Source organism: Chelonia mydas, chromosome 28, assembly GCF_015237465.2.
Source record: "Chelonia mydas isolate rCheMyd1 chromosome 28, rCheMyd1.pri.v2, whole genome shotgun sequence".
Classification (NCBI taxonomy): domain Eukaryota; kingdom Metazoa; phylum Chordata; order Testudines; family Cheloniidae; genus Chelonia; species Chelonia mydas.
Window position 1 is genome coordinate 5,627,887 of NC_051268.2, and position 8,268 is coordinate 5,636,154.

Here is an 8,268-nt window from a genome sequence, read left to right on the forward strand (position 1 = left end):
ATCCCCACGGTGGTCTACCCCCATCCAGAGACCTGTGGTTCTTAATGCAACTGGTTTACAAATGACTATAGCTCTGTTCCCCGCTGACTGGTCTCTCAGTACAAGATTTCCTAACTGTTCTCAGTTTACCAAAGTAGGTGAAAGAATGTTGCCATGAGTAATTTCAAACTCATTTGAATTGGATGGAGGGGAATTAAACAAGAACATCCGAAAACGGCGAGCCCTCACAAATTACCTCTGGGAAAGCTGAAACTCACTGCAGGAAGCTGACTCAGCAGCTCGAATCCAACGCTTGGAACGTGCCCTGGGGCTACTGGACAGGGCGGATTATAACAGGGGTTTGCACTTAGCTCAACCAACCTTTTGTTGGGAAATGTTATTCTAACCCTCGATCAGGGTTGGACGAGACCTCAGGAGGTATCTAGCCCAAACCCCTGCTCAAAGCAGGACCAACCCCAACTAAATCATCCCAGCCAGGGCTTTGTCAAGCCGGGCCTTATAAACCTCTGAGGATGGAGTTTCCACCACTTCCCTAGGGAACCCATTCCAGTGCTTCACCACCCTCCTAGGGAAAAAGTTTTTCCTAATATCCAATCTACACCTCCCCCACTGCAACTTGAGACCATTGCTCCTTGTTCTGTCATCTGGTACCACTGAGAACAGTCTAGATCCATCCTCTTTGGAACCACCTTTCAGGTAGTTGAAAGCAGCTATGAAATCCCCCCTCACTCTTCTCTTCCGCAGACTAAATGACCCCCTTTCCCTCAGCCTCTCCTCATAAGTCATGTGCCCCAGCCCCCTGATCACTTTTGTTGCCCTCCGCTGGACTCTCTCCAATTTGTCCAAATCCTTTCTGTAGTGGGAGGGTGGGGCGAAAACTGGATGCAATACCCCAGATGTGGCCTCACCAGTGCCAAATAGATGGGGAATAATCACTTCCCTCAATCTGCTGGCAATGCTCCTCCTAATGCAGCCCGATATGCCGTTAGCCTTCCTGGCAAAAATGGCACACCGCTAACTCCAATCCAGCTTCTCATCCAGTGTAATCCTCAGGTCCTTTTCTGCAGAACTGCTGCTTAACCAGTCAGTCCCCAGCCTGGAGATGTGCTTGAGATTCTCCCATCCTAAGTGCAAGACTCTGCACTTGTCTTTGTTGAACCTCATTAGATTTATTTTGGCCCAATTGTCCAATTTGTCAAGGTCACTCTGGGCCCCCCATCCCTACCCTCCAGCATATCAACCTCTCCCCACAGCTTAGTGTCATCTGCGAGCTTGCGGAGCATCCAGATCATTAATAAAGATGTTGAACAAAACCGGTCCCAGGACTGACCCCTGGAGCACTCCGCTTGATACGGCTGCCAGCTAGAAATCGAGCCATTGATCAGTGCCCATGGAGCCCGAGAATCTAGCCACCTTTCTAACCACCTTATACTCCATTCGTACAATCCATACTTTTTTAACTTGCTGGCAAGAATCCTGTGGGAGACCATATCAAAAGGTTTGCTAAACTCAATATTTATCACACCCACCACTTTCCCCATATCCACAGAGCCAGTTATCTCATCGTAGACGGGAATCAGGTTGGTCAGGCATGACTTTCCCTTGGTGAATCCATGTTGACTGTTCTTGATCACCTTCCTCTCCTCCAAGTGCTTCAAAACGGTTTCCTTGAGGACCTGCTCCATGATTTTTCCAGGGACTGAGGTGAGGCTGACTGGTCTGTAGTTCCCTGGGTTCTTCTTCTTCCCTTTTTTAAAGATAGGCACGGTATTTGCCTTTTTCCAATCGTCCGGGACCTCCCCCAATCAGCACAAGTTTTAAAAGATAATGGCCAATGGCTCTGCAATCACATCCGCCAACTCCCTCGGCATCCTCAGATGCCTTAGACCTGGGCCCATGCACTTGTGCATGTCCAGCTTTTCTAAATAGTCCTTAATCTGTTCTTTCACCACTGAGGGCTGCTCACCTGCTCCCCATACCATGCTGCCCAGTGCAGCTGTCTGGGAGCTGACCTTGTCTCTGAAGACCGAGGCAAATGAAGCATTGAGTCCTTCAGCTTTTTCCACATCATCTCTCACTAGGTTTCTTCCACCATTCAGTAAGGGGCCCACACTTTCCCTGACCTTGTTCTTGTTGCTAACATATCTGTAGAAACCCTTCTTGTTACCCTTCACATCCCTTACTAGCTGCAACTCCAGTTGCATTTTGGCCTTCCTGATTACACCTCTGCATGCTCGAGCAATATTTTTATACTCCTCCCTAGTCATCTGTCCAAGTTTTCACTTCTTGTAAGCTTCCCTTTTGTGTTTAAGTTCACCGAAGATTTCACTGTTAAGCCAAGCTGTTCGCCTGCCATATTTGCTATTCTTTCTGCACATCGGGATGGTTTGCTCGTGTGCCCTCAATAAGGCTTCTTTAAAATATAGCCAGCTTTCGTGGACTCCTTTCCCCCTCATATTAGCCTCCCAGGGGATCCTGCCCATCATTTCCCTAAGTGAATCAAAGTCTGATTTTCTGAAGTCCAGGGTCCGTATTTTGCTATTCTCCTTTATGCTTTTTTGGTGGATCCTGAACTCAACCATCTCATGGTCACTGCTGCCCAGGTTGTCCTCCACTTCTTCTTTCCCTCCTAATTCTTCCCTGTTTGTAAGCAGCAGGTCAAGAGGAGAACATCCCCTGGCTGATTCCTCCAGTGGTTGCACCAGGAAGTTGTCCCCAACACTCTCCAAAAACTTCCTGGAGACTTGAGACTATGTACCATTTTCTGGGGGCTTGTTTTTTTTACCCAGCAGGTGTGGGAACTTCTGGCTACATGATGGCTTTTCCCAGACTTGGTTGGACAGGATTATTTACAGCTAGCCTTAGGTTTGTTGTTGGACGAATGAGGGCAAGCCACAGGGTGCCAGAAGAACCAGCTGCAGGTGCAGCAAGGGTGCCCTCAGCAGGGGCTGCCGTATAGTGGGAGGGTGTCAGAGGGCACACGGCACCTAATCAATACCTCAGCATTGGATCATCTTTGGCAGAGCCGCTGTCAGGAGCATATTGAGTGGCGAAGGCAGTTCCCTGGAGCGGTGGCTAACAGGGTTTATGTGGCTGTTGAATGGCTGCCCGTGGTGGAAAAAAAAGTGAGTCTGTAGCAGCGTGGAGGTGGGTATGGGCTGGGCTCTGGGATCAGGATGGGCCTTGATTCCCTCCTGCTGGTCTTTGTTTCTAGGTAAGAAGGGGTTTTCCAGGAGCACCTGGGAGCAGGTCAGTTTTGTGTTCAGGCACTGTATCATGTCCTCCAGGTTTCTTGTAAGCACACAGGGCCCTTAACGAGGACTCAGTACTGAGAATTGGCCCAGAAAGTGTGCATGACTAGCAATCGCTCTCTCGCTGGAGTCTGGTTTCGGAGTTTTTTTGTTGAAGAATTGCCGCTTTTAGGTCTGGAATCGAGTGACCAGAGAGACTGAAGTGTTCTCCGACTGGTTTTTGAATGTTATAACAGGCTCCAATGAGAGATGGCTGAATTGGAATTAATTTGCAAACTGGACCCAATTAACTTAGGCTTGAATAGAGACTGGGAGTGGATGGGTCATTACACAAAGTAAAACTATTTCCCCATGTTTATCCCCCCCCACCCCCCACTGTTCCTCAGACGTTCTTGTCAACTGCTGGAAATGGCCCATGTTGATTATCACTACAAAAGGTTTCCCTCCCTCCCGCCCGGCTCTCCTGCTGGTAATCGCTCACCTAACCTGATCACTCTCATTACAGTGTGTACGGTAACCCCCATTGTTTCATGTTCTCTGTGTATATAAATCTCCCCACTGTATTTTCCACTGCATTCATCCGATGAAGTGAGCTGTAGCTCACGAAAGTTTATGCTCAAATAAATTGGCTCGTCTCTAAGATGCCAGAAGTTCTCCTGTCCTTTTTGCGAATACAGACTAACACGGCTGCGACTCTGAAACCTGTCAGTATTAAACAGGAACTATTTTAAAAACCCTTTTCTGCTTATCCCAATAATTCAATCAAAGTGCGTTTTAGGCTTAATATAAAAGTGGTGAGAAAAGGTCAATCCGTTATAAAGAGTAGATTAAAGACTAAATTAAGCATTTAAAATAATGTTAAATATAACGAATGTGTTTTGACTTTATAAGGGGGGGGCGCACTCGGAGGCTTGCTTTGTGAACAGGGGCACCAATTTAAAAAGTTTGAGAACCACTGGGTTACACAGGGAAAGGGGAGAGAGAGACACTGAAAAGGGCCTGCAGGGGAAATACCTGGGGAGAGAGGTTGCCAGCTCCCAAATCTGCCCCACTCCATGTACTGTCCCATCCCTGGGCTGATCACCCCAGTGCTGTGGGCCTGGATCTCCAAAGCCCAGGACATCACAAATCCCCCTCTCTGCCAAGGGCAGAGGCGATTCCTTCATGCCAGGCCCCTGTCTCACTGAATAATTGCACACATTCATTGGTGCTCCTCTCCCCTGCTCCTTTCTGTAACCCTTCTGCCAGTTGCAGTCGGCAGCAACGCTGCCCGGGTTCAATATCTAGGGGTTCCTTTTCAACAACACAGCAAAGAACCCGCTCGAGCCCCGACCCAGTAACCGGGGACCAGGGCCACCCAGAGGATTCAGGGGGCCTGGGATCTTCGGCGGCGGGGGTCCTTCCGCTCTGGGTCTTCGGGGCACTTCGCCGAAGGCAGGGAGCGGAAGAACCCCTTGCCGCCGAAGAGCTGGAGCGGAGGCAGGTCTTCGGCGGTGGGTCCTTCACTCCGGGTGTGTTCGGCGGCACTGAAGGACCCGCAGCCGCAGTGCCGCCAAAATCTCTCGTGGGGGCCCCTGAAAACTCTCGTGGGGGCCTGGGGCAAATTGCCCCACTTGCCCCCGCCCCCAGCTGGGTGGCCCTGCCTGGGACAATTCCACACCACCCCCTGGGTGCCTCTAGAGGGAATGCTTCCCCACTCACAAGCACCGAGTCTGAGGCTGTGTCTACACTCCCATTGCCAACAACGGGTTCCGCTCGGTAACGATCCACAGCCGTGCAGGCTGACACCCGTTCGTTTTCATCCTCGGGCTCAGGAAAACCACAAAAGCCTCTTCTTTTGTAGTGGGCCAGGCAAAAATAAGGTGACACTAAATTATCCTAGGTTTAGGCGGGATATTAGGAAACACTTTTTCCCTAGGAGGGTGGTGAAACACTGGAATGGGTTCCCTAGAGAGGTGGTGGAATCTCCTTCCTTAGATATTTTTAAGGTCAGGCTTGACAAAGCCCTGGCTGGGATGATTTAGTTGGGGGTTGGCCCTGCTTTGAGCAGGGGGTCGGACTAGATACCTCCTGAGGGCCCTTCCCACCCTGATCTTCTATGATTCGATGATTCTGATTGCTGAAAGCAGGTTTAGGGGGCTGCGTATTTTTGAAAGAAAAAAGCAATACTGAAAAAAGGAACACAGACAAAAATTGTCGGTAAAGGCTAATGTCCTGAATGGGAACTCAGCAGCGGTTTGTAACTGGGGGAGGCGTACGGTCTGAATGTGTATGACCCGACCCCGTCCCCCGCTCCCTCCCCGCCTAGCAGGAGGGCTTGGCACTCTCTCTGTGCATCGGTGTGATGGCTGAGCGGTTGACCAAGCAGTGACAATGCAAGGAGGTTCCCTGAGTAGGTTGCACTCCTGAGGAGATTCTGTGCTCGATATTTTAAAATTCTACACGTTTTATTTGTCAATAAATACATGTGGAGGCTCCAGCACGGCAGTGAGGAGCACAGGCTGCTGGATGAAAGGAGGTGGGAGATCACCCTGCAGTCCCCTCTCCCCACCTGGGAAACAGACTTCGTGGCGAGGCTGCCCCCCTCTGCCCCCTACACCAGGAGCCCAAACCGACTCCCCAGAACTGCTCAGGAGGGGTGCGTGACCACGCTTGTGGCTTCCCTTTGCTCCCGCCCATCAGAAAGCCATTTTTCCTGCAGGGAAGCAAAGAAATCTACGGGGGGACATGAATTCTGCACGTGCGCAGTGGCGCAGAATTCCCCCCGGAGTAAAGTTTGAATCTTGCAGGTGGCTTTGCAGAGTATGAATCAGGCTGCCTGTGCCCCGGAAATACCACCCTGCTCTTCCAGGAAAAAAGACCCTCCTGCAAAAGAAGTCACATGACTGGAGTCGTAGCTAAGGCTCCTGGGTATTGTTAGTAAAAGTCATGGACAGGCCATGGCCCCCGACCTATACCATAAATACCCCTGATTGAATCTTGGGGGGGGGAATGTGGGGGGCCCACAGCACCAGGTGCGGGGAGGGGAAGCTCCAGGGGGTCCATTGTGCCACTGGGGAGGGGGAAGCCCCAGGGGCCCCCTGTCACTCTGGCCACTGCTGGGGGGCCCTCTGCCACTCTGGTTGCCCTGGGACAGCTGCCGGGAGCCACGGAGCTCTGGCTGGGGAGAGCCGCATTGGCCACTGCTCAGGCCGTCCCCAGAGCCAGCCGCCCGGGGCCGTCCCAGCAGCGGCCGGTGTGGCTGCCCCCCAGGGCCGCCTGAGCAGCTGGCTCCGGGCGATTTAAAAGGGCCCAGGGGCCCCTGCCGCCACTCCCGGGGCTAAAGTGGCTTCCTGCCCACCCTTGCTCCAGGCGGAGCGCCCCTCCCAGCAGCGTCTGGCACATCCCTGCAGCCCCTGGGGGGGTGTCTCTGGCACACTGCCCCTGCGCCGAGCGCCAATTCTGCCACTGTAAAGCTGCGGCCAATGGGAGCTGCAGGGGTGGGGCCCGTGGGCAGCGGTGCCAGGAGACCCTCCGCCCCCCTCCCCCCCACTTTGGAGCTGCTGCCAGATGCGGGTGCGGGTCACTTTCAGGAGCCACCCAAGGTAAGTGCCAAACCCCAACCCTCTGCCCCAGCCCAGATCCCACACCCCACCCACACCCAAACTCCCTCCCAGAGCCTGCCAGTGTCCCCCCCCGCCCCCCAACCCCCTGCCCCAGCCCAGATCCCTCACCCCACCCACACCCAAACTCCCTCCCAGAGCCTGCCAGTGTCCCCCCCCGCACCCCAACCCTCTGCCCCAGCCCAGATCCCACCCCCCACCCACACCCAAACTCCCTCCCAGAGCCTGCCAGTGTCCCCCCCGCACCCCATCCCCTGCCCCAGCCCAGATCCCACCCCCCACCCACATCCAAACTCCCTCCCAGAGCCTGCCAGTGTCCCCCCCTGCACCCCAACCCCCTGCCCCAGCCCAGATCCCACCCCCCTCCTGCACCCAAACTCCCTCCCAGAGCCTGCCAGTGTCCCCCCCTGCACCCCAACCCTCTGCCCCAGCCCAGATCCCTCACCCCACCCACATCCAAACTCCCTCCCAGAGCCTGCCAGTGTCCTCCCCCCGCACCCCAACCCCCTGCCCCAGCCCAGATCCCTCACCCCACCCACACCCAAACTCCCTCCCAGAGCCTGCCAGTGTCCTCCCCGCACCCCAACCCTCTGCCCCAGGACAGATCCCTCACCCCACCCACACCCAAACTCCCTCCCAGAGCCTGCCAGTGTCCCCCCCCTGCACCCCAACCCCCTGCCCCAGCCCAGAGCCCACACCCCACCCACACCCAAACTCCCTCCCAGAGCCTGCCAGTGTCCTCCCCTGCACCCCCATCCCCTGCCCCAGCCCAGATCCCTCACCCCACCCACACCCAAACTCCCTCCCAGAGCCTGCCAGTGTCCCCCCCTGCACCCCCATCCCCTGCCCCAGCCCAGATCCCTCACCCCCACTCCTGCACCCAAACTCCCTCCCAGAGCCTGCCAGTGTCCCCCCCGCACCCCAACCCCTGCCCCAGCCCAGAGCCCACCCCCCTCCTGCACCCAAACTCCCTCCCAGAGCCTTAGGCAGAGCTATGGGGGTGCTGGGGGGAAGGGGAGGGAGAAAGGGGGCAGGACTTGGAACTGTTCTGGGCACCACCAAAACATGTATAAACCTGGCCACCCTGAGCCGGAGCCGGTCCTTGCAGAGCTGTCTCCTGACGGGAGGGGACTCTGGGGGAGAGGGTGGCTGCTGGGGTTTATTCCTGCCTTTCAGGGCCGGGGAAGGGTCACACAGGGCGAGCAGGAATAGAGGGAGGCTGAACCCTTTCCAGGGCAGTCGGCAATAAAACCCGAGCTAGCAGAGGATGGTTTCGATCCATCGACCTCTGGGTTATGGGCCCAGCACGCTTCCGCTGCGCCACTCTGCTGGGAGCTCCCCACGGCGGGGCAGGGGAGAGCTGTGGCCAGGGGGTTTAGGCGCTTTCTAGGAAGGGGCTTCTACACGGTGCCCGG

The 8,268-nt window shown here is 54.9% G+C and overlaps 4 protein-coding genes and 1 non-coding gene across 16 annotated transcripts in view; 2 read left to right on the plus strand and 3 right to left on the minus strand.

Annotated features, from left to right (window-relative positions):
• Nucleotides 1–8,268, plus strand: part of LOC102943236 (zinc finger protein 883) — a 2,438,435-nt gene that overhangs the window by 2,198,435 nt on the left and 231,732 nt on the right. The gene's annotated exons all lie outside the window — the stretch shown is intronic.
• LOC119564595 (zinc finger protein 883) overlaps nucleotides 1–8,268 on the minus strand; it is a 1,467,279-nt gene that overhangs the window by 1,316,235 nt on the left and 142,776 nt on the right. The gene's annotated exons all lie outside the window — the stretch shown is intronic.
• LOC122463947 (zinc finger protein 501-like) overlaps nucleotides 1–8,268 on the minus strand; it is a 200,335-nt gene that overhangs the window by 49,576 nt on the left and 142,491 nt on the right. The gene's annotated exons all lie outside the window — the stretch shown is intronic.
• LOC102945014 (zinc finger protein 883-like) overlaps nucleotides 1–8,268 on the plus strand; it is a 705,100-nt gene that overhangs the window by 26,176 nt on the left and 670,656 nt on the right. The gene's annotated exons all lie outside the window — the stretch shown is intronic.
• TRNAM-CAU lies at nucleotides 8,112–8,183 on the minus strand. Its single transcript has one exon. It is a non-coding gene; the product is annotated as a tRNA-Met (tRNA).